Below are 26,944 nucleotides of genomic sequence, written 5' to 3'. Positions count from 1 at the left end.
CCAACATCCACAATCTGGTTTTAGGTATCGCTTCATTGAGTGAACCACTGCCGATTTCCTTTTCATTCCCTCTGCAACAGTGGTCGCGTAAAAAAGGGAAAGTTAAGCACAATATTTCCAGAGTGAAAATTCATTCTGGAAACAATCCCCAAGGCTGTGGCTAAGCCATGCTCTCCGCAAACAGCCTTTCTTCCTGGAGTGCCACTCCCGCAGGGCAGCGAAGTTTGGAAGATACAAGAAGAGGACCTGGCGCAACTAAAGCAGGAGCCGTTAGCGGTAGTTACGTAATCCAGAACGGTAACACAAAAGAGAAAGAAACATCTAAGAAGAATGTAAATGACAAGAAAAACCCTACAATTACAATTTTGACTCGTTATCTACACGGCCCAGTACGGTAAAGATCATTCGTTGATTCAAATATCTTCCAATAGTTATGCACCAAAAAAATAACAGACAGTAAGATTTGAACAAGATTTTAGATATCATCATCATGACACACTAAAAACAACTATAACCGTCTTTGAAGCGGTCCTCTTCAGGACGAGTAAGATTTTGTTTTCGCCGCCAACGATGCACATTGAGCGTGCAGGGACACGTTACGCAGTGTCCAGTTAGGGACAAGGACGGCGACGAGCAGCGTCATTTGCGTACAACAGTGACTGTCCCACAAGTCTAACATTAGCCGACGGGTCCCACGAGACTGGGAGGAGGGGGTCAGTCGCTCATTGTCCTCCGAGCAGCTGCCGCGACCAATGCCCGACACACTGTAATACTGTGCAATACCGGCTGCGTTAGACACGCTAGTCTACACTATATAGTCCACACTCTTGAAAACGACTTGCAGGCCCTCTCCGGGATCATTCTATGTGCGGTTACGTGACTCAGCCTAGTGAAACTTCCTGGCAGATTAATACTGTGTGCCGGACCGAGACTCGAACTCGGGACCTTTGCCTTTCGCGGGCAAGTGCTCTACCAACTGAGCTACCCAAGCACGACTCACGCCCCGCCCTGTCTGCTTTACTTCCGCCAGTACCTCGTCTCCTACGTCTAGTTTCGGATTACAGGGCCACACGAACATCAGCAATGCATTTCAGCGCTATGATTTGACAATATGCCTTGGAGAACCTCAACAGGGACGCAAGAAAGTGTTACGATAATGGAATTTATTATTGATAACGATATGTCTTGCCGTCTCTGACCGTCAACCTGCGTAATAAGCTCCACGAAAATAATCTTCAGCATTATTCTGTAACACCACATTTTAAAAGTTTTTTTCTTCAATTCTCTTCTTGTCTGTATATTTAAAGACCACTTTTAATTTTCATATAAGGCAAATACTTCCCGGTACGAATTCATGACACCTGTTCAACAGATGTTAATAAATTTCTCTTTTTCAGAAAAGGTTTTCTTGCCATTGCCAGTCTGTATGTTATTTATTTCTGTATCCTATTTACTTACTTTGCTACCCACGAAACTCATCTACTAATTTCCGTGTTTCACTTATTAACCTATGTCCCGCACCATCGTCTTATTTAATCCAGCTACCCTCCACGACCATCATTTTAGTATCAGTAACATTGATCTTACAACCTCTATACAGAACACCTTGGTTTTCGTTGGTGCTCGCTCACTAAACAGACATCAACAAGGATACTCGACATGTCGTGCTGTGTGATGCGGAGGGTGCTTCGAATGTCACTGTCACTTCCTTCCGTTCCTGTTTCATTAGCGAATGCTGCGCGGGTAAGAACAATTATTGGTAGGCCTCCGTAATAGCTCTAATTTTACCGTCATGAATATTTACGTGAGATATACATGGGAGGAAGCAGTATATTGATTGCCTTTCCTAGGCACGTACGCTCTCTGAACTTTAACAGTAATCCACATCGTGATGCGCAACGTCTATGTTGCAGTGACTGCCACTGGAGATGGGCGACCATCTCTGTAACGCATGCAGGTATACTAAGCGAACCTGTAAAGAAACGCGCTTTTCTTCTTCAGAGCTTTCCATACTCGAGTATTTACCATATGTAGTAAGGAACTAGGCTGACGCGAGCAATATTGAAGTATGGATCGAACCGCCTTTGCCGCGCGGGGTAGCGGTTCGGTCTTGGCGCCTTGCCACGGTTCACGTGGTTCCCTCAGTCGGAAGTTCCAGTCCTCCCTTGGGCGCGCGCGCGCGCGCTCGTGTGTGTGTGTGTGTGTGTGTGTGTGTGTGTGTGTGTGTGTTGTCCTTACCGTAAGTCAGTTTAAGTTAGATTAAGTGGTGTGTAAGCCTAGGGACCGATGACCTCAGCAGTTTGGTCCCACAGAACTTACCACAAATTTCCATTTTTGAACTTCCTTTGGGGAGGGACAAAACTTCGGGAGGATTGATCCAATGTATGGCACCTGCCTTTCCAGCGATTAGTCTTACGTGGTCATTCCATTTATGCCGCTATGCACCCGCTTATTCACAGATGTTTAAAGGACGTGACTGCCTCCAGAGATGGCTCGGTTGTAAAGGTACAATAACGGGTCTTTCCATCTGTTTGTAAGTGATATGTAACATTTGTTTTTTTGAGGATCAGCTGCCGAACGCTGCACCGAGCGCCGATTCTCTGCAGATGTTCCGGCATTTTGCTACAGCATTGACACTGCTCTGTATTCAACAGTATCAAGTGAGAACAGCTTCATGAAACTTTCGATGTTATCCACTGGGTCATGTGTAAAGTATACGGGCGCGTCATATGTCACTGCCAAGTAACACAGCTCGATGAAGCTTGAAACATGCACAGAAATTTTAGAACCAGATAACCAACCACTTCAATTGTGAACATCGGGCTGCGGGCAGGTGATCGCTGCACGTGAAGAAGGGCTTATAACTGACCGAAACCTGTCGTATTTTTGAACCACCGAAACTATTCACAAGCTTCCTCCGAAATCTTACGCCTTTTCTGCGGGGTCACCAGTCTTCTGACTGGTTTGGTGCACCCCGCCACGAATTCCTCTCCTCTGCCGACCTCTTCATCTCAGAGTAGCACTTCCAACCTACGCCCTCAGTTATCTGCTGGATGTATTGCAATCTATGTCTTCCACAACAGTTTTTATCCTCTGCAGCTCCCTCTAGTACTATGGAAGCTTTTCCTTGATGTCGTAACAGATGTCCTGTCACCGTGTCCCTTCTTGTCTGTGTTTTCCGTGTATTCCTTTTCTCGACGATTCCGCGAAGAACTCCCTCACTGCATACATTCTCATTCCAACTAACGTTCAACATTCTTCTTAGCACCGTATCACAGAAGGTAGCTGAAACAAACACGCAGTGAGACAAGCAGAAATGACGCTTTTAATCAAAGAAAATAACAACACGGAAATTACCAACGTTTATGATGTTCTCCTGGATATCACAAAATGTCGAGCATGGTGATCACCACGGACACCAACGCATGGCCTGCAACGGGGCCCCAAGCTGGCCACAAGGTTGTTCAGCTGCATGCGGACGTAACGCTACACGTCTGCCCGCACACACCTCGCACGTGCTGGATCCGATTTAAGTCAGGGGAACGGAAGGCCAATCCGTTAGGCGAGTACCCTCTAGTTCCAACAGCTCCTCAACCTGCGCTGTTCGATGCGGTAATGCTCTGTCATGCACAAAATTAAAGTCTGGGCAAAATGCACGGCTGAAAAGATACACTTGGGAAAGAGGAACTGTGTCGCAATAAAGTTGACCGGTGGGTGTACCGTGTTCAAAGATTTGGAGATCAGCATGCCGATGCCAAGACTATGTCTCCCCGCACCATAGCACCTAGACCACGAAAACGATCATCTTTGACAGTGTTCCTGGGAGCATTACGTGTGTATATCTCTCACCATTATGAGGGTACGTCCATAATCACTACTCAGACTGAATACGTTTTCATCCGAGAAAAGCACGCGACCCCACCCCTCGTTAAGCCAGTCAGTATACTCTTGCACCATCACAAACAGTGTCGCCAATATGCGGGTGTCAGTGGAATATATGTCGTACTGGTTGTCGGGCAGAGAGATCACCCTACGGCAGTCGACGTGCCACTGTAAAGCATATGATTGCGTGCCTTGCAGTCCTGTTGAATGTCGTTGCAATTGCAACCACTGTTTGACGTGGGTCCCTTCATGCCTTTGGCTTAAGGTACCGGTCATCTGCTGCTGTGGCTGACTATGATCGACAACATGCAGATCGCCACAATACACCGTAATTTCTCGCTGGTCGATGCACACTGCGTTTACCCGTTCCTTCAACTGCCTCGTGTTTCGGGACGTCCAACTTTGTGTGCACGACTGTGCTCCAATACGACTGTCAAATGCTTTTTTATGAATCTGCAAATGTTACAAATGTGTACGTGCTCCTACTGGCGCCGAGCCGGGGATTACTTTGTAACTCGTGACCGGACGGCCTGCCGGTAGCGGCGGGCAGCAGCAGCAATTGCGCAAGAGGACGGAAAGCGGATCCGAAAGAAAGCGACAACGGCGCGTTTTGTGGCAGCGCGGAATGAGGGCGCGACCCCGGCCGGAAGGCACGCCCAGCGGCGGCGGCCTATCTGGGTCACGCCGGCCGGCCGGCACCTGCGCCTCGACCGTGACCATCCGCCGCCAGCATCACACGTGTTGCTGCCACACACACCGCGTCCGCGTCACCGGTGATCGAAACGTTTCGCCTGTCCCACCCCATCAGCAGAAACATTAGGAGTACTCAAATTTATCGCAATGTTTTGAGGACTGCGACTGTAGTGTAAATTTATGAAGTAAGTTCTACTGCTTGAGTAACTTTCTGCTAATACGAGTATTTAACTAACACGACGCGTTTCCACTGTGCCTTCCATCATTAGGTGCATTTACAACACACGTAACTGAAATTGACCTGATGATAGCAGCAAGCTGCCGAAACGCGTCGTGCTAATTAAATGTCACTAAAAAGTGACTGAAGCGGTAGAAATTATCTCATAAAAATTATGACACGGCCCACTGCAGAATGTGGCATTGCGGGTACCTGACGCAGTTAAGGGAAGCAACTGGTGATTATAAGAAAAAGGCACTACTCATAGAGGTCATAATGGCAGTGAAACTTGGTTGTTATTCTACTGCGTTAATGCGGAATCGACATACGTTGAAAAAAAAGTTAGTTCCAATTTTTGTTACCGGATGCAAATCTGGCGTTGTGACTGCAAGAAAGACGTACATAAATGTTATGGATTAAGAATAGGTCATGGACAGAAGATATCAAACAAGTGAGAAAGTTATAATGTTGATTTATTACCATCCGCCACTTACAGAGTCTGTTCCATACGAGGGCATGAGACGCCGACGAGATGCTGCATCCTTAAAACGTGGCAATAAACAGATGCTCGCAACTGTTCAAGTGGAATCTGAGCACAGTGTTCTTGTGTACTTGCCTTCAAATCAAGTACAGAACGAACGTATCCCTGGATAAACGCGTTCTTTTCGATATCCCCAGAGCTAAAAGTCACATGGATTCAGATCAGTTGATCTTGCAGGCTCTGCGACTGGAAAATCTCTGGGGATAACACGTTCCTGGAAGGTTTCATCAGGCAGATCTTTCACTGACTAGCGACATGAGATGTTACCCCATCTTGCATTAAAACAGTGGTTTCCACACAGTTGCACTCTTCCAAAGCAGGAATCACATGCTATACAAGGAGGTCTCGATAACGTGCAGGCGTGACGGCACATCTGACAGCACCTATGGGTTAGCCGGCCGGGGTGGCCGAGCAGTTCTAGGCGCTACGGTCTGGAACCGCACGACTGCTACGGTCGCAGGTTTGAAACCTGCCTCGGGTATGGATGTGTGTGATGTCCTTAGGTTAGTTAGGTTTAAGTAGTTCTAAGTTCTAGGGGACTGATGACCTCAGAAGTTAAGTCCCATAGTGCTCAGAGCCATTTGAACCTATGGGTTAGTCTCTTCAAAGAAGAATGGGCAAGAATAAAGGCGCTTGTGAGTCCACACCACACGGTCACATACAGGGATTGCAAAGGCTCTTTATGCACAACAGGCGGTTTAACAGTGTCCCGAATTCGGTAGCTCAGTGTGTTTACTGTACCCTGTAGCGTATAATGTGCCTCGTCACTCCAACAGAATGTTGACTGGCTCGTGCCAGAAAGCGAAGAACAAATTCAGAACTTTGCTGTGGATCGTGAGGTTTCAATGGCTGGATCTTGCCACGCGGGACTAGCCGCGCAGTCTGCGGCGCTGCAGTCATGAACTGTGCGGCTGGTCCCGGCGGAGGTTCGAGTCCTCCCTCGGGCATGCGTGTGTGTGTTTGTCCTAAGGATAATTTAGGTTAAGTAGTGTGTAAGCTTAGGGACTGATGACCTTAGCCGTTAAGTCCCATAAGATTTTACACACATTTGAACATTTTTTTGCTGGATTTTGCACGGGTACTAGTGTAAGACGTCAAAACTTCCCGTGCTGTTGACCATGGGCTGGGCAGTTCTCGGGAGACTATACGGGCACTAGCGGTAGTTACAGCAACGCCAATAACTTCCAGCAGGACTGGACGCCTTCCTCTTCCAGATGCCACACCAACTTCACTCGTATATTCGAATTTCACTATCATCTTCTTTAAACCAGTTAATGACATCGAGCCTGTCTTCAGATCTTTCAGTCAGTGATACTCTCTCAATGCAACAATGCTATTACTGTCACTCACATAACACAAGTTTCACTAACAGCGCGCGGTCTGTCTTCTCGACAGCCGTACTGTTCACTCACGTCTTGGTTTGGCAAATGACAACGTGAATGTCATACCGCCATACAAACAGTGTACAGCTCCAGATTTGCACCTGGTTGCCAAAATCGAAACTAATTTTTATCCAGTGTAAATCGGTTCCACATTAATGCATTAGCGTATCTACCAAGTTTCGTCATCGGACGATAGTTACAGTCCACACTGGATCTCTGTGAGTAGCTGCACTAATCGGTACTTTGGTAGACTTCTTCAGAGTCACTACGTGCTGTAAACTGAGTGAATTCGTCCCTAGCCAAAATGTAACAGTTGCTCTGAGTTGCTGACAACATGGTTCCCGTACACCAGTCGAATGCTTGCAGTCACTCGAAAAGTAAATCGCGGAAAATTATACTTTGTTGGCCCTCTCAACGCCTACGTCCTTAAAGACCGTACACAAAATCGGACGGGCAGTGATGGGAAAGGATTCAGGGTCTTTTCAATACGCTGTTATTCGCCTTCGTCTATTTAGGCAAACCGCTTATTTGAGCTCCCTTCTTCAGTGTTTAAAACATTGCGTTACGTCATTTGGTTCATTCATCCACAGCTTATCCGTATAGCGTATGGGTTTATTCTGGATATGCGTTTTAAACAACCTACTGTTCAATCCAAACACTGAAACATTTCTCTGCTGTAGTAAACGTAAGGGGACAGCTGGACCACTTTCACGTTCAGCAAATTAACTGCTCTGACGACAGTCTCAGCCTTTGGCATAAGCTTCCAGATTCTAGAACAATACCTTCATTGCCTCGGAAATGAGGCTCCTGACTGCAGCCTACAGTTCTCACATTGCTGCAGAGAGCTGATCAGTAATACGTTACTAACTAAAGCCGCCTGCTTTCACCAGATATTATCATCTCATTCAGGCACCTGCAAAGGTCAGCTGCATTCCTGTCAGTACATTAACGCCCGCCGCTAGCGGAGAGCCAGCAGGGAGCAGACGTGCCAACGAGCGGCTAACATTTTCGACCGCCATTCGCTCCGCCACAGGCTACCGGACTGGTCGGTGGTCGTTGTGAAAGTGAACCCACGCGAGAGGCAGCCAGTACCGCACCACAGCTATCAACTGACACATCCTGAAACTGAAAAAAGTCCAGCGTAGTTTCTCATCGCGCTCGCTTTACGCTGATAACTGCAGGAAAAGGAAAGTCGAGTGGTATTTATATCTGTGGTGTATGTCCTTCAGGACAAGTCCGAAAGACGAGACATCACACATATAAATATAGGCGCCTTGTATGCAACTACTGACAATTTCAGTGCTATGTTGTGGGAGTCAGGTAATGCTGCGAGCAATTAGGATAACGGAGACGGTACATTACGTACGCAGTGTGCGACATACGGGAATTTGGGATGGACGGAAAGCGTGGTCGGATAGTCCAAGCATTAATGCGAGCGCTCGCGACAAGCGGGAAACCCGGCTCCGAGACCCCGCCCGACACAAACTTTCACTTGTCGCCCGCCATTCGAGTTATTTCAAAGCCCAATTGCAGTTCATGTCGAAATTTCTCTTTCGCGATTGGTATTGCTGACTGGAACGCTCCTCAGGCAGAAAAATCCCCCTTTCATTTAGGAAACTGGCACCATCCATTCGTTAACTGTTGTTTTCTATTATGTGTTAGAAAGCTTTTTACAGTGGTGTGTGTGTGTGTGTGTGTGTGTGTGTGTGTGTGTGTGTGTGTGTGTGTGTGTGTTGTTGTTGTTGATGATGACGAGCAGCAACAAGATGTATGAGTTTAAAATCTGCCGCAGGGAAGTAACTTCCTCCAAATAAATAACACACAAAGGTCCTATTACCAGCGTCAAGAACTACCACACGACCTCACTGTAAGAGGTTTAGCACGTAATAGTCGACAATGGCTCACGATCTTATGATCAGGCACTGTACGTTGCCTCCGCCTCATCCCTTGTCCGCTATACAAATGATGAAAATTCCTCCGACTACGAGCATTGTCATAGGCGACCTCGCAGACATTTGCCTCGGCACTAGCTTGCATTAGCGATTGCAGCTACGACTGCTTGGTCGTCTACGTTTGGACAGCAAGGCTGTGATCAACACCGTGCAAAAGTGAGAATCACAGTAGCAATAGCATATCAGGCACACGGTTAACACACACGGACAAAAGTATACATTTTGATATAATAGTCAAGAAAAACTAGACTGTGGCGCCATAAAACATTGGCTTCTGCCGCTCCTTGTATCCGGAGGGCGGAATGCTGTAATCTACTCAACGGTGTGCGGTGTACGGGGCACTGTGATCTAGACTGGATATAGCCGAATTAGGTTGGCGAGGCTTCCTTGTGCCGGTGTAGCGCAACCTCTCTGCTTCAAATTAGTTTACGTGGGCGAACGATTGAGCTTTGGGAAAAGAAGGAAGATGGCAGAAAAGTATGTAACAGTTTTGCCGACGGACACCGGAGAACGCTACGCCGTTGTCACAAGCACGGCGCAGGTTTGGAGCACCGCTGTTTGTTTACTGCAGGCTGTACACAGCGGTTGGCGGCTCGCAAGGTGTGTAGGAGAGAACCATGGCTTGCAGCAAGCGGCCTGCACATAATGTGTCTCCGGAGGACAGATGCGTGTAGTGAAATGCAGCTGTTGATGGAGCATTTGCTAAAGGCACTGTCGGTCGGCAATAGCGAGCAGCAGTGATAGATGGTGCATCCTTTTCTTGTTACTGATCTTAGAACGTAAAATTGGTGTTTACAATTGTGCAGTTGATTTTAGAGATTAGATAACTGCCCTGAACATATTCGCTAAATACTATTGAGTAATTAGTTCAGGTGCACTTCCTGAAATCGTTATAAATACTCTGGTACTGGCCCATGGCATTGGCTAGAACGACTAAAGTTGAAACAATAACTGTGCTAACGGGTTTCAAGGAAACTGCTTACGAAAATTTCTAATACTGAGCTGTTTCAGGTGTAAGAGCCGGTATTGTATTTTCGGTGTGTGTGTGTGTGTGTGTGTGTGTGTGTGTGTGTGTGTGTGTGTGTGTGTGTGTGTGTGGTGATTCTTAGCATAAGTTAGTTTCAGTAGTGTGTAAGTCCAGGGACCGATGACCCAGCAGTTTGGTCCCTTAGGAATTCACACACGTTTGAACATTTTGACTAACCACGCGACCGCTACGGTCGCAGGTTCGACTCCTGCCTCGGGAATGGATGTGGGTGATTTCCTTAGGTTAGTTAGGTTTAAGTAGTTCTAAGTTCTAGGGGACTGATGATCTCAGATGTTAAGTCCCATAGTGCTCAGAGCCATTTGATAAGGTTTTGGTTACGTTGTTAATTGGTGTAGTTTAATGATTTAACTGAGAGGTAGTTGGTTCCTTTCTAAGGTCTGTTTCAGAACTAAAGTATTCCTTTTAAATATTTACTTCTAAAATAACTATCGTTTCAATGTTTAGTATTATTATAGTAACTTTGAACCAAACTCAAGAGCAAATTTTGTGCTGTCTTAAAGGACCTAAGTTTTACGGTAATTTAATCTTTAATAAATATTTTTTAAAAACGCAAATATAATCCAGAGGCAACAAATCGCTCCATCCTTTGCCAGTGTAACCCAGCTACCTGTAGTAACGGCGATAGTCATACCATTATTATTTACTCCATTCATCACTGTTTATTCCTTCATGTGTAACATGGAAGCGGGAGGGGTGGTCTACATGTTAACCGCTTCACCCACTGAAGGGTGACTGCACTAACAGCTTACCGCAGGCGATCACTGTTTCACCGAGTCTCCAACACTGCTCTTGAGTACTGACAGCAAACAGCCGCAGGGAACTGCGATTTATGCTAGAAATACACAACATTCAAATTGCAGTCTCTCCGTGAGCCTCATGCTCAACAACCAACGGCTAAAAATACCCGAGCGAAGAGCGGAGCTAAGAGTAGGCTATTTTATTCATGAGATTCTGGAGCTGAAGAGGCTGGCAGTTCCGGTCTTTCCCTGTTTTGGTTAATGTAATTACTATCTGGAGGACCGAGAGAAGCTATGGCTTTGCTATACCACGAGCAAACACCGTGGAATTATAGATGAACAGGAGCACTAAGGTCGTCGTAATAAAGGCATCTCTAAATGTCAGTGTGCTGTAGGAATCCTTTCTTTCCATACTTATCATCACAGTTTCAAGCAATAGCTTACTACCGTAAATTGAACAAATACATCTCAATAGTTTATTGCATTATGGTAATATTTCTCATATTTAGGAACCTAGCATTTCAAAGTATTGTACTCTGTGTTGTCCTTGTCAATAATATGATAATGTCGTTCTAATACAGCAGCATTACATGCACATTGTACCACGATTTCTGGTATACACAACGAATATAAATTTAAGTACGTTAAGTTCTGTGCAGGGTAGCAATTAAGTGATTCTGGTCCACCCACTGAGGCATCCTTTCGGATTTCAGAAGCGACAAAACAGATTCGTGATTCTAAACAAATTAAAGCAAAAAAAAAATTAATAATAATTTCTCCTCATACGGCACGTCAAATACCGTATTGAACTTGACTCTGTAATCACTATCACACCACGAACATGTAATTACGTTCGTACATTCTGGGGAGACCGTTATAAAAATAATACGTAGATTTGGGTCCCGCTGGATTTCTCCATAACTCTTGCAAATATGTAGCTCAAAAGAATTGATGGCAAATATAAAAAGCCACCTTTCTTCAGAGACAAAAATCTTATTTACTAAGAAATTGCAGTGTCTGGACATAAGATTACAGGTATGCATTATGTGTAGCCGGCCGAGCGGTTCTAGGCGCTACAGTCTGGAACCGCGCGACCGATACGGTCGCAGGATCGAATCCTGCCTCGGTCATGGATGTGTGTGATGTCCTTGGGTTAGTTACGTTTAAGTAGTTCTAAGTACTAGGGGACTGATGACCTCAGAAGTTAAGTGCCATAGTGCTCAGAATTTTTTTTTTTTTTGTTTTTGTTTTTTGCATTGCGTGTGGCGTGGAGCCCTCTGCGTATCAAATGTAGTTCCTCGGTTCGCTGAACATCAGGATTATTGGGTAAGGCAATGAAGCTTACAACTACGGACGACATGCAGTATCAGTACGGGACAGTTGCTTGCAGTAGAGGCTGCATAGTTATTTTCTTTACTACGTTATAATTCCAGAAGTCAAGAGAGTAGTTGTCTCATGGACGAGAGCCATCGCGGAAAAAAAAAAACTTTTAGAGACTTTCAAAGTGGCTATTTATTCCGAAAAGTAAAATGACAAATAACATTATGTGCGGCTTATTGCCTTGTAATCCCAGGGCATAAGGGATGCTTGTACGCGTTTTAACACAAAACTGAGTGACGAAAATATAAAACGTTGCCTTGTAATCCCAGGGCATAAGGAATGCTTGTACGCGTTTTAACACAAAACTGAGTGACGAAAATATAAAACATTACCTAACTGATATCACCGTAGGGGTATCGGGTATTTACCAGTATGTGGTAGCACTTCCAACGTGAAAACAACATACGCCTAACGTAGTTTCTGACAGGAATCGCAGAAAGCAATATGCACTGCAATCATGAAAATACATGCAAAGACGAAAACATTAAACCAAGAATGTGATGACGTATCCGACGACAGCATACTGCTTATACGGAAGGGTATAGTAGCAGGAAAAACTGGAGATTGTAAATAGAGCAGTAATTAGCGCACAGAAACGTAATACAGATGCAGTTCACTTCAATAAGCAATAAGCAATTAAATCACCTCGTCATAGGTGAACGCTAGTGAAGCCTACTCGGCGACATTACCAACAAGCATAATTCCACTTGTGCGCTCTCCTTTTCCATTCTGGGTTGCTGTTTAGATTATCATCTTAATTACGTTTCCTGCCACATACAAACCTTTCTACTGAAGTTTCTTTGATGACAATGTCACTCTGCAAGAATCGTTCTTGTCCATATTTATGCCAACTTATCCTTTTGATTTACTCTCGTGCGGCCTAGCTGTCATTTTGCGCACCCTTTCCACAATGTCACATTCTACTTCGTACCCGACGTGATGTCATATTTTCTGCGTTGCACAGCCGAAAATCAGTGTGTCTGATCACCGAAGACAGTAAAGTCCTATTTTTAATTAACGTCTTTACAAATAAATCGCCTATTGGCAGAATGCTGAAACGGCACTGCGAAACAGAGGAGAGTCATTCAGATTTCGTACTTGCACCACAGAGGGTTCAACTTTGGTAATTATTTCATGTTAATAACTGACAATCATAAAGTTTTGACCCTTAGTTAAATATAAAAACCTAACACTCTGCACACACAAAACATATCTCTCCCCCGCACGTTTGCTCATAATTATTAAATTACACTATCTGGAGGGTTCTTATACCTGTGAAGGACCCGTGTCGTCAGCGACCTTAAAATAATGAAACACCAAAAACAATTGTCAGTTCAAACAAGGACTCTAAAAACGAGCACTGAAGTAATGTACATTCAAATAGGGCGATTACAGAGTTTTCAATAAGAAGCAAGCTTATTTTACGCACAGTTCGAAACGATGGTGGAAAAAAAAGAGAGAAAGAGAGAGAGAGAGAGGAGCAGCACCAGTAAAAGTAAGGGTACTTTACAAGAGTCGTAGGCACTGCATACGACTAGAAGCCCATCAACAGCGACTTGTCATCCACCATGATCTGACAAACTAGCGGAACAATACGTGGGACATACGTGCGTCGATTTTTATCATGCACCCCTATTTTCCGACGCCATCAATCTTTATTTAAACTTCATGATTTTCCTTAAACAACTCTATCAGTATAGTTACGGCTGTATTACTCTGTGCCTCAAGTCGTAGCCTTTTCATATTGTGCATACTTATTTACAATAACTTTATAGTGTACTTCTTTCACAATTATTTGCACATTCTGTCTTTTTCTTCTATACTGACCTGAAGACGATGATAACTGCTTGAAACTGTTTGTGAAATGAGATAAAATCTAAAGATCTACCAGAAACTACTTTAGTAATATGAATTCACGGACAGCTAGTTCCCGTCACCAAGACACATCTTCAGGTCACAGATTAATATTGCCTGACGTTAACGACACTTGCATACGCAGGCAAAGCAGTTACATGATTGACGGCAAGGAACGTTGCTTAAGCTTGACGTATTGTTTTCTATTTACTTGCAACACGCTCCATTACAATATTTGTAAAACTACATGTATGTATGGTGTGTCTGGAGTGGAGTGTAGTGCACTGTGTGTTGTATGATGATGATGATGATGATGAAGACAGAAGGGAGGGGATGAATCTTGGTGCCGGTTCATAGCCTACTCATCGCGAACAACACCAACGCAGCCGCTAGGCTGTATGTCCCCATCCGACGGAGGCTTATGAGACACTGCGGAGAGGTTCGGCATTTAAACCAAGACACAGGTGATCAGGAACTTTACGCAACCATCTCTCCTTCCATCGCCGGCGTAAGTTTTCTACACTCCCCCAGTATTCGAACCGGCTTACCCCGGGCCGAGCGCCACCGCACAAGCGTGCGTTAGCGACGTCGTCAACATAAGCGAGTTAAGCTTGATTTAAAATTAGTACTTTTCTATTTATTTGTTTAACCTGCAAAATTACGCCCATTAGGCGCTCTCCCGCATCTAACTTGGCATTCTCCATATTCTGCAATACATTCATAACGATCAGCACGTTACAGGTTACATTTAATATGCAACATTTAGAAACTGCTACAGTGCAGAAATAAAAGAAACACAGCTTACATTCGTTCATGTGAGGAGCGATAATAAAGACAAAAAACAGGAAAAAATCCAACGGAGATGCCTCAATGTAAAAGGCGAAACGCAAAGAAATACACCGCAGGAAGAAAAAGCTTAAATTTATAAAAAGAATATATACAGAAAGGAAGATTTAAAGTATGAGCGCTAGTAGCAATCGACACAAGATAAAGGTGGAAGATGGAGAGACAGAAGGACGTGATAAATCACAATTACTGAAGATAGGACAAAAGAGAATGGTAGCAACAGAGGAATTTAAGAACTTGTTTTATGGATTAATCCATGTCCTGAAGACGGTCACTTGACCGAAACTAAGATGTCTACGAATCAAATTCATCACAGCAGCTTTGGGATGGTTTCGCGACGCCGTTTTATAAACACACTAAGACGGTGTGGTGCCGTCTACAGAAAATACTATCATTCCGATCAAAGACTGGCGCGAATACCATAATATAGTGCCTTAGTGGACAAGGCCCTGTTTGCTGCCCGACCCTGGCTACCAAATTTCGCGAGTAGAGAGGGCGGGACGGTCGTACCTGAGACGGAACTGGCGCTCGAGCCGCAGGAGCGGTGGCCGGAGGCGGCGGCCGCGACGGCGGACAGCGCGACGGCGCTGCGCGAGTTGTTGATGTCGAGGTCCCAGAACTCGATGTCGACCTCGCCGATGGAGGAGGCGAGCGAGTGCGCGGGGCTGAGAACGGACGACGAGCTGACCTCGGGCGAGCCGTCGCCGGCACCGGCGCCGACGCAGCCCTCGGCGGCGCGCGCGTGTAGCCGGCCGGGCGGCAGCAGCACGCCGGCGCCCGCGCGCGACCACATGCTCATCGCCGACACCACGCTCATGCCGCGATCCATGACGCCCGGGGCATCGCCGCACTTGGCCGACACCGCCCTACCACAGTCCTCCAGTCCCGCGACCCTCAACAGGTGTCCGTCGGCCCACGCTGGACGTCAACTCTCGACCGTCTTCCTCGTGCCGCACGCTATCCCACAAACACTCTCCCAAATTACCCAATCCTTCTCTACAATGTCACCGGTAACGTAAATATTCTCACGGCAGACGAAAAGGGACTATCGTTGCTTCTGGTCCGTAATATTCTCAGTGGAGTCCTATCCTCTGAACTGTAGCGATAACGAAACACCTGTCACGCAAACTGCGACAAAACCTGTTTCCACAGTCGTTTAAAAAACACCACACAGCACTACCGCGCCCATTGGATACGCAGTCAACCAGTACCAGCAGCGAGTATATACACACACGTGCTCGATGCCTCGAGCAGTCCCACGGTGATGGTGCACTTGTCGGAGAAAAACAGAGGAGGCTAAAACACGAAGCACTGGGGCGACGCGGAGACACACGCACTAACGCGGTGAGCACACTACCGTCCGCGACCGAGGCCAGGAGCCGACTGCGTGCTCGGCCGGCAGTAGGTGGCGCGCAGGTAAGCGCGGCCGTGACGTCACAGCCCGTCTGCTGCCGCTGCCGCGCACAGTGAAAGTAGAGGTGGCAGCCCTCGCGCCGCACGGTCTCGCTCAAAGGGCCTCATCTCCCCCCTGAGGTTTCTCCAGGCCCGGCCTCCCCCTCCTACGGGCAGAGGACTGGACAATGCGATTCTGCTTCTCGGGGGTCAGTTGAACTAGGCCCCCCTGAAACGCTGCGTCTACTACACAGAGATGGAAGGGGAGCCGTGCCGAAATTTCTGCTGCGGTGGTTACCACGGGACGGGTTCCGCATATCGTTATGGAAATTTACAGTCTCTGCAGCGCCAATCATTTCGTGCAGAATGCAACTTCTTTTCATTTCCAATAACATTCTTTCATCAGTTCACCGCGTCTCTATTTTATTTTATTTCATACACCATTTCACATTGTCTATAGTATTTCAGAATAAAAGGAGTCTTGGTTGGGAAATTATTTAATATCAATGACGCGTTTCACCCTTTTGGGGCATCATTATAACAAAAAAAAAAAAAATCAATTAGAAACAAATAGAGGAAATGGCATGGTCCTACCTTACACGACTACGCCGGTAAAATGAACTAAAAGTAACAGGAACTTACGTAAAAGTAGTTGGAGGTGTAACATATAAATGCAACGTGACCTAGTTAAAAGAAAACCGCCTGTATATCGTCGAGAACGTACCGGTAACAATTACCACATCTCCTCTATTTGTTTTTTAATTGACTGGTTTCTTGTTTTTATAGACAATTTGATGATGTCCCAAAAGGGTGAAACGCGTCATTCGTATGAAATAATTTTACAACCAAGACTGTTTTTATTCTGAAATAATTCGAAGCTGGTTACTGTAGCACCGTGACACAACGGAATGGAATAATTTTTACACTTCCTATAGCAGTTTTCAACTTCTCAGAACCATATTTTTGTCAAATCTTGAAATAGTCTTTGGGAAAAGATACTGTTTATAAGCCTATTAACGTTCATTCCGTGTTAACGTCTAAAAATCAGTCTTTCACTCCCACTTGTTCGATATTTTTCTATACTTTGATATATTTCATCAATGTTGCTGGCAGCTGTGCTCCTTATTGGACCTAAAACGTTCCTCGTCATTCTCCTCTCTAACATTACTGGACTAATTTATCTTTCAGTGTCAGGTATTCACTTCAAAAGATGACTATTGGTTTCACTACAGTGCTGCATTATTTTCCCATTCCTACATTTCAATTCTTTCACAAAAATATTTTTTGTTTTTCAATACGCCCATTCCATTTTATGAATCCTTCCATTTACGACAGGTTTTTGTAAAGCATTATCTCCTAGGTCATCTTCGGTACAGTTAACATCTTACAAACCAAGCTGAGGCAGTCTTCTAACTCAAATATTTGTCCTAATACCTGCTACATGCAAAAACACGTTCCTTTTTGTACTCAACCACTTTACAAGCTGTGGGCTCGTTGTTCTTGACTTGTCAGCTAGTAAATAACATATGAGTCAAAACTGAAACTGTGGTTATTGTATATTAAGAAAGCGACATAAAAACTACGTCAAAATTTTGGTAAGTCTTTCTATTTTCAAACGCTGCTCACAATCGTTTTAGCATCTTGTACGCTTCTTGAAACAATACGCCAATATGGCTAGAAAAATCAAACAGCTTCATGCTGATCATTGTTGGATAAATATGTGTTGACTGATTCTCAGTCAACGACACCTCCAAAAACTGTCTTTAAGACGAAGACAGTTAATAGGAACATAATCACGGAACAGCTTTTCAAGCACAGAGTTTAAGTAAAACAGTACATTCCCTGATTGTTCGCCAAGAAGCATCGACGATATCCTGGACTGTTTTAAAGTTTCCACTCATCGTCTTGTCTTACGGCGAACGTCAGAAGAAGTGGAACGTAGTGCGCTAGATTTAACGATACAGCATAACGTTGTTATTACTTGGTTAACAACTCGACAATATCTTATTGCAGAAACAGCGTTTTCAAGTAAAACACAATTAGGGAGAGGAAAACAGGAGAAGTGCTAGATCACGACGAACCGGGAAACTGATGGAACAGACCTTACGAACTCTCGCTTATCGCGAAAGACTTCCCGAGGGCACTTCCTACGAGAATTTTCGTCTCCTCCCCTTTCTCCAAATCAAACTCTCTCTCTCTCTCTCTCTCTCTCTCTCTCTCTCTCTCTCTATCTATCTATCTATCTATCTTTGTGTGTGTGTGTGTGTTCGTGCGTGAGTGCTTGGTTGCGCTTGTGTTAAAAATATCTGTACTTTAAGTTTTCAAAAATCAAGGTACATTTTGTGTAAATAAACAAAGTTCCATTTATGACGATCTATTGCAACTGAAAAGAGTTTATCAACTGAAAAGCGTTTCGTTTTATGTCAAATCCTCATTAGTCAATTAATGTTCCCCACGTATTGCTCATGTATGAAATACAACGAGACGTTTTTGGCAGTTGCAAAAGGTGTCATAACCAATACATTAAATGGCTCTGAGCACTATGGGACTTAACATCTATGGTCATCAGTCCCCTAGAACTTAGAACTACTTAAACCTAACTAACCTAAGGACAGCACACAACACCCAGCCATCACGAGGCAGAGAAAATCCCTGACCCCGCCGGGAATCGAACCCGGGAACCCGGGCGTGGGAAGCGAGAACGCTACCGCACGACCACGAGATGCGGGCACCAATACATTATTCATGGAATTATTACTGCAGACATACGACCACAAAAACAAACACGAGTACTTTTTTAACTCAGATTGAAAAAAGCATTTATATTTCAACGAAAAATGCGATTACTTTATGATTGGACGTGGGCTAAAAGAAGTAATAAAAGTTGGGCCAAAAATAATTCAGTTTTACAACACACGACGATGTCTTGAAACACGGGATTAGAACGAAGAAAATCAATAACGAATATATTCAACTGATCAGTAACAGTTCTACCAAAAAAAGAACGTTTAATTTGACTGATACGATTTCAACATTAGGAGATAGCGCACTATTTAGGCCACAATGGCCGGATCTGTCTTTAATGTACAGTGGACCATTTCTCTGCAGACGGATTCGTAGCCGTATTTTCTCAGCAACTGTAGTATGGAACATGTTTCAGAATATCTAGAAGAAACGCGCAGCAGGCTCTGCTGCCGAAAAAGTTCCAGTGTCCTCGGTCGGGACTTGACTTCCTCGAGGTCAATACGAAACTCTGGATGAGTAATATCCCGAGACAACAAAAAAAATGGCAGGAGAGAAAGGTCATTCACCTAAGGCCAACTCAGGAGGGGCATTTTCATAAAAAAGGCTTCCTAATAAGCTATGCAATTTCTCTGAGGATTCTTTCGTTTATGTAATCACTTTTCCGCATTTGGAAAACTCGATCAGAAATATCAGCAATCTTAAGTGCAACGTGATGTTACTGAAATGTCAAATCGAAACACCTTTCAGCCGTCTAAATTTCCAACTGTTGTTTTATTTGAGCAACCAGTTTCGGCGCTACATTACGGTATCTTCAGGTCCCCTGACCGACGTGGAGGAAGAATCCCACCTCTTGTCCAGTCAAAACAGGGGCCAGTATTCAATGACTGATATCCTTAGATTTGGTCGGCAAGCGATCGTTGTGTCAAAGATCTACGGCTACCAGTCGCTGAATGTTAGGGACTATTTTGACTGGAACAGAGGTGGGATTCTTCCTACATGTCGATCAGGGGCCTGAAGACGGCGCAATGTAGCGCTGAAATTGGTTGCTCAAATAAAATAACAATTAGAAATTTAAACGGCCGAAAGGTGTTTGATTTGAAATTTTATAGTAAAGAGCCGAGGTAGCGCAACCATCTGTATAAATATGGACTTAAGGAGACTTGAGATTACTGAGTTTGTATGTTTGTCTCCAAAAAATATAAGTTAATTTTCGTTCCATCGTATTATAGCTCTCCGTGCGCTTAGTCTTTTGTGTTTGTTCTGCTGTATCGGTTCTCCATTGGAGTTATGAAGTGTTGTATATACTGGACGATCCGGCAAACTTTCAGATGTAGTAGTGTGGAACATGGCGAGAAAAAATGGGTAGTACGGACGGATTCTAAAATGCACACCTAAAGACCTATGAGCACCTGTTCATCTTCGCTACTTTGAAACACATCTCTTCTGCTGAAAGCTCTGGTGGTAATATGGACCAAGAAAAGAAAAAAAAATGTTCATTGAGAATGGGCTTTAAAATGCATGTCTTAAGAGCTATGAGCACTCCTTCATCTCTTCTGCTAAACAAGTGCTCATAGCTCTTTAAGACATGCACTTTAAAGCCCATTCTCAATAAACATTTTTTTTCTTTTTTTGGTCCATACTACCGCCTCTGAAAGTTTGTCGGCAGAGTTCTTGTTTACTCTATATATTACGTTTTTGTAAACACACTTCGCTTTACCAGTACCGGAATAGTCAAAGGCGTAACAAGATGTTCTAACAGTGTTACTTCTTCTACGACTTACTTTCACGTCTCACTTACTAACAATGTCATCTGCATTGTTAACAGTTGATTTCTACTATGACTTATATAAACTAAACCTCTTGGTTACACAAATTATATCAGCTTAGAGTGAATGGAAGCAACAATGCCGTGAAAAACACGTAAAACACGTGCGCCTAAGAAACTTCTAAAATTCTGCGGCATGACCGATTTTTTTTAATTTCCCGTAAAAACAACTGTCCACAACACAATGTCGGGTCTCAGCATCACACTGCTTTAACTGAAAAAGTTGAGACGTCTCTGCTAGATTCGTATGAAACTTCTCTGTAAGATTCGTTTCATACATTTAATTTGTGTTTCGTACTGTCGCACTCAATTATTCGTAATTTAATTTTTTATTTCGCGTTTGTTCCCATTCAGTGGTACATAGTCACATTACAGTATCAATGTTTCCAGTAAACCTATAATCTTATGTAATAACGTACATTTCATGCTCCCAAATTTGCTTTCTCATTTTATCATCTGTGTGAATGAGTGAGTGCGTGTGTTTGTTGAATTTGTCGTATGTATGTACAGCATCTGGCTGTCTGATGTGACAGCAACAGTGTAGCCATCGTAGCGTTCTAGGTCAAGGCAAAGAGATTTGTACCCTTTCGGTAGTCATACGACTGTAGTTCAGTTGGTGGCGCAAAGGACCCCTCTGATCTCTTCCGGCTACCTGGGGGGAAGTTCATTGCAGGGACTGGGCCTTTGGTGAGTGAAGACGGTAGTCTTAGATCAGCTTGGAGCTGGTGAGTAGCTATTGCAACTGATCTACACGTTTGATCTGCTAGTTTATTTTCAAGTTCGGTAATCAAATTCTTATATTTTTCAGAGTGTAGTCACAAGTATATTTTCTGAATTTAGTAAGTTTTTCCGATCCTTGCTTTGGGTAACCAGGACATGTGGCGTAGGAAGTTCGTTACTCCAGCACAGATTTAAAATTCAGTTGTCTGACTTTTCTTTTAATTGGAATGTATGTGTGAAATTTTCACGTGTGTATGTGGTTATTTCTTCTACTTTTCATTTCCTTTCAGTTTTAAGGCTGTGCAGCTTTTTTAATACCATGTGGTGGTAGTTTCACCGTGTGTAATTTCAGTGCCATCTTGAATAAGTTTTATTCTTAATTCCGCGTGATATTTTCTTGCTCTTTGTGTCTTTACGATTTACATTTGTGTTCTTGGAAGTTTCACGAGTCTCAGTAATTTTGCTTTATTCTTGCGTATCCTTGAACCGGCAGCAGAAGGTAAAATGGTGAGTGAACCCCAAGAAATAATGAGAAGATGGGAAGAATATATAGAATGGCTATACGCTGCTGACAGTCGACCAAGTCAAGAAGAGCTTGGGATAGAAGAAGAAGAAGAAGAAGACAAAGATGCAGATGATGACAAAGGAAATGCAATACTAACTAGTGAGATTGAAGCATCTATGAAGGAGATGACAAATGAAAAGGCAATGGGAATTGATGAGATTCCTGCGGAATTGTTAATGTCATTGGAGAAAGAAGGGAAAAGGGAGTTGATTGAATTGTATAATCAAATATACATGACAGGAAAATGGCCAAAGGAATTTACAGAAAGTATCTTAATACCTACAGAAAGAAAAAGAACAGCAAAAAGTGTGAAGAACATAGAACAGTGATCCTGATATCGCATGCAGCCGAAGTCTCGCTGAGGCGCTCAACAGAAGGCTATATGGAAAGTTGAATTGCGTAACAGGAGATGAACAATTTGTTTCAGGCGAGGAGTGGGAACTAGAGATGCCATTTGGCTACTGAGAGTGATAGGTGAGAGGTACAAGGAAAAGAAAAGGAAGGTGTATGTTGCGTTCATTGATCTTGAGAAGGCTTTTGACTGTGTCAGATGGAACAAACTGACGGAAATCCTAAGGAAACATGGAGTTGACTGAAGGGACAGACGGATAATCAGAAATTTATATTTGAACCAGAGAGCAAGAGTAAGAATAGAAGGTGTGGTGAGTGAAGAAATTGAACTGGGAAGAGGTGTAAGACAACGTTCTTGTTTATCGCGAACACTGTTCAATATCTACCTGGAGAAAATTATTAATGAAAGTATTGATGGAAAGAGAGCAGTTTGTATAGGAGGTAGGAAAGGGGAGTGTATAAGATTTGCAGACGATATGGTTATGATGGCAGAGAGTGCAGGAGAGATGGAACAAATGTTTGATGATCTAAACACAAAATTAGAAGAATATGGAATGAAGATTAACAAGAAGGAAACGAAAAGCATGGTAACTGGAGGAAAGGGGAGAAAATGCCGTAATAAAATAGGGGGGAGAGGAAATAGAGCAAGTGAATAACTTCAATTACTTGGGAAGTGTAATAATGGATGATATTTATTGCTCAACAGAAATTAGGAAAAGAATTGTAATGACAAAAGAAGGGTTCAAGAGGAAACAGGAATTACTTTGCGGACCACTAAACAAAGATCTGAGGAAAAGACTTACCACTGTATGGTGCGGAGACTGAGGAAGGAAGATGAAAGAAGATTGGAGGCACTAGAGATGTGGATATGGAGGAGAACAGAAAAAGTGAAATGGAAAGACCGAGTGAGGAATGAAGAAGTATTAAGAAGAGTTGGAGAAGAAAGAAACAAGCTGAAAGTCATTAGGAAGAGAAAACGAAACTGGTTTGGACATTGTTTGAGGAGGGACTGTTTATTGAAGAAAGGAATAGAAGGAATGGTGGAGGGAAAAAGGGGAAGAGGAAAAAGAAAATATCAAATGCTGGACAATATCCAAGGAGACAAATATTCAGAAATGAAAAGACTGGCCATGGATTGACAAAAGTGCAAGAGGCTCAGCCCATGACAAGGCCTGCCGCAAGGAAGAATACCTACTACTACTACTACTACTACTACTTGAATATTCACGGCATTTTCTGGAGTTTCACAGTGCAGCTTAGTTTCATGAGCAAGATGATGCTGATAAATTTCTTCGTCGGATAACGAAAAGTGATGAACGTCTGAGCATCTGAATTACTGTGATGGGCAAAATTTTTTGTATCTCTATTCTTGTGTGTGAATCGTGTATGTTTGCGTGAACTGTACCCATGCGCGACTAAGATTTGCTTTTCATTTATCACTGCAATGTACCACATCACTCAATGTAACAGTAAGGGAGGTAATGAATTACATAAGAGGCAACGAAAGATCATTAGTTTATAATTAGTTTGTGAATTTTTAATGTGACGTTTTATTTTAATAAACTACGTTAAACTGTGATGACTGTTTTTCATACAAACCTGTCCCCTTTTGTAAGATTATTTTTAACACGTCCCACCTGGCGTTTCTGAAGCACAGAAGTCAGACCTTAAATTTGTAGACTTTTATCTGATTACCTTATTCTTTTTGTTGAGGTTCTGAATTATTTGATTTAACGTTTGTACTTAAATTGTTCCCACACGCTCATTCCATATATTCGTTTGGAACATTTTATTAATATTAACGCGTTAGTTAAGCTTATCAATTCAGTGACGAATTAACTTCTTACATTAAGTTTTCCCAGTTTAGTTAAATTGGGTGGCGACCCAGAAAAATTTTGTGGTACACGAAACTTCTGCAGACTGCAGAGTTCCACACTGGCTAATTTCCCCCAGTTTCTGAATGCAAATTACCTCCCAGAAAACCATCGATACAATAATAATTATTTAGGGTTCCTTTCATTCCCAATATATTTGAACCGACTTCCCAGCAAGTTACACTTGGGTTAGTGCTTAACGTAGAACCCGAACCAAGGTGCAACTCTGTGTGCATCAACAGCTACAGAGAATACTGGGGATCAAATCCTGGTATCTGGCTCTGCTGTTGTTCAGTGGTGATAGCGGCTTGGCAGATCAAGGGGAGGTGTTTCTGAAACATGTCGAACGACGTTCTCGAGGTACTTGACGCACAAAACTGCTGTCCAAGCTACCACAGTTTTATCAAGCACCAAGTAAAGTAAAACAATCACTTCTGAAACCATCCCCGCCTCCGGTATTTGTCGCTTATGTTGCCAGAGTACTATCCGACTAAACGTTATTCCTGATTTTCAACATCACTGAACATGAAATGAGAGTGCAGAGAGCTATTAAAAATTGTAGATTTGAAACTATGTCGTTCACTAAACACAGATAGTCAATGAGACGTCCCCTCACTTCATGACGCTATGTTCGGCTATGCCTAGTACACTTATGAAGATCTCGGGAAAAAAAACCACTACAACGAGAGAGTGTACGTTGCAAATGTGTCACGAATTCATACTTCGCTATACTGACATGAGCTTTATAGTCCGTGGCAATGGCAGCTGTTCAGAAACTGGTACGAAAGCGTGAACGGCCATCCGGCCATCCTCTGATTCAAGGCCCGCCACAGGAAGCAGTAAAACACCATCACCTCTGCCACTGCACACAAAGCGCCGTTCTGCGCGGCAAATACAGACACTGTACTGCTACTTTATGTAATACTCTAACTTTAGAAACATGTTACGTAAATGCTGTAACTATAGTTTTTATTGCTATATGGAAGATTAGCAATAACATCGTCACCGTTACCATCCATACTACTGCTAATGAAACATTGAAAAAAAAAAAAAGAAAAAAAAACACCTCAGTCACTCACAGCTCAAATGAAAACGAGACAGATGGAAAAAATAAGTAAACAGTTTATTATTTCAAAAGTAATCGGGGTAACTGGTAATACATTTATCGCAATGTGAGACGAGACACTCAATGCCTTCATGGAAAATGTCTGCGGTTGCCTACGGAACCACGACTACCCAGGAGTGAGCCTCTTCGTCCGAACCAAATCGACTGCCACGAATCTCTTTCTTCAGGGCTCCAGAAATTTGGTAATCGCATGGGGAGAGATCGGGACTATATGGAGGAAGTATAAGGGATTCCCACTGAAAATTGTGCAGCATGACTCGAAACAACCTTGGTAGCATGTGGGCGACATTCTGTTGAAAGGTTGTTTCGACACATCCTCCATACCGTCCCGATCTCTCCCCATGCGATTTCCATATTTTTTGAGCCCTGATGAAAGGCATTCGTGGACGTCGACTTAATTCGGACAAAAAGATGCACGTCTAAGTACAATCGTGGTTACGTAGGCAACTTCAAATGCGATAAATGTGTTAACCGTTGCGGCGATTACTTTTGAAACAATAAAATGTTTACTTACTTTTTTTCATCTGTCTCATTGTTACGTTCAAATGGTTCAAATGGCTCTGAGCACTATGGGACTTAACTTCTAAGGTCATCAGTCCCCTAGAACTTAGAACTACTTAAACCTAACTAACCTAAGGACAGCACTCACATCCATGCCCGAGACAGGATTCGAACCTGCGACCGTAGCGCGGATCCGGACTGAAGCGCCTAGAACCGCTCGGCCACCACGGCCGGCCACTGTTACGTGATTGCCCCTGATACCTGTTCCGATAAGGAGCACAGACCATCTCCAGATTCAAAACTAGTGCTGCAACGCGTAGAACAAAGTGAGAATGGAGTAGCAAACGTTTACTATTACATCCCCGCACTGTTGACAAAATTACGCTTTGGAGAATTAAATTTCGTATCTGCAGACAGTGGGTGACGGTGTTTTTCCACAACATTTTTACTGGTTAAGAGTTTCCCAAATAATCGCGTCTTCAATCCACAATCTTATTAATTCTCTGACGCACCCATCCTCTGAATATGCTGGAAAGATTCATGTGATGTACAGATTCTTAAGTACGATGCTGATTGTTGCTCCATCACAAAAGCATTCGTGACCAACCCAACTAATTAAATATAGCCTACAGATAGTTCCTTGTAACGCTAATCACTCGACGTCGCCATAAATAACGTTAGAGACTGTTGCTCGGAACACTATTACTATACAGGCGACTGACTCTACGAATCTAGCTGTACATTTTCGCAGTACTCTTGGGGGAAGATTCCGTCTAACGGCTGCCAGAGGGCAGAAACACCGAGTGCCAGATGGGCAGCTTGTGTGATGTCGTGTTGCCTGCGTGGCTCATACCGACACTCGACTCCCCATTTCCGCTATCTCGCTGTGCACTTGCGATGCGCAAGCAACAGGACAGTCAAACGAACAGTTCCAGTTACACAGAAGGGCGACGAAAATTTCCTGTTCAGTTGAAACATCGGCGCAACGAAATTTAACGATCACAGTTAAACAAGACGGATAAAGGACTCTGGCAATGTAAAGAGAGCCATAAAAAAACTGAGAACTGCAACGTATCGAGGAATTAGAGCTAAACACCTCGACAGTGTCTATAGTTATTTAAGACTTACATATCTGATAGCTGTTCAGCACACGAGGAAACAAAGGTATTGCTGAAGGTCTGGTACACGCCTCACGTGAGCTTGGTAACAATAAAAAGATGACTGGACGACGCTTCTTCCAGATACGATTCCAAACGGCTTTACATCCACGCCACCTTACTGGGCTGTAAATGGACATCACAGGGAGTTACAGT

At 43.7% G+C, this 26,944-nt stretch overlaps 1 protein-coding gene across 1 annotated transcript in view; it reads right to left on the bottom strand.

Annotated features, from left to right (window-relative positions):
• Nucleotides 1–26,944, bottom strand: part of LOC126474405 (ecdysone receptor) — a gene marked incomplete at its 5' end in the record, with an annotated part of 550,398 nt that overhangs the window by 152,853 nt on the left and 370,601 nt on the right. The window lies entirely within an intron of this gene.

The sequence above is a fragment of the Schistocerca serialis genome, chromosome 4, assembly GCF_023864345.2.
Source record: "Schistocerca serialis cubense isolate TAMUIC-IGC-003099 chromosome 4, iqSchSeri2.2, whole genome shotgun sequence".
In the NCBI taxonomy this organism is placed as follows: Eukaryota; Metazoa; Arthropoda; class Insecta; order Orthoptera; family Acrididae; genus Schistocerca; species Schistocerca serialis.
The sequence above is the reverse complement of the archived record's forward strand: the minus strand, read 5'-3'. Positions and strand labels throughout refer to the sequence as shown.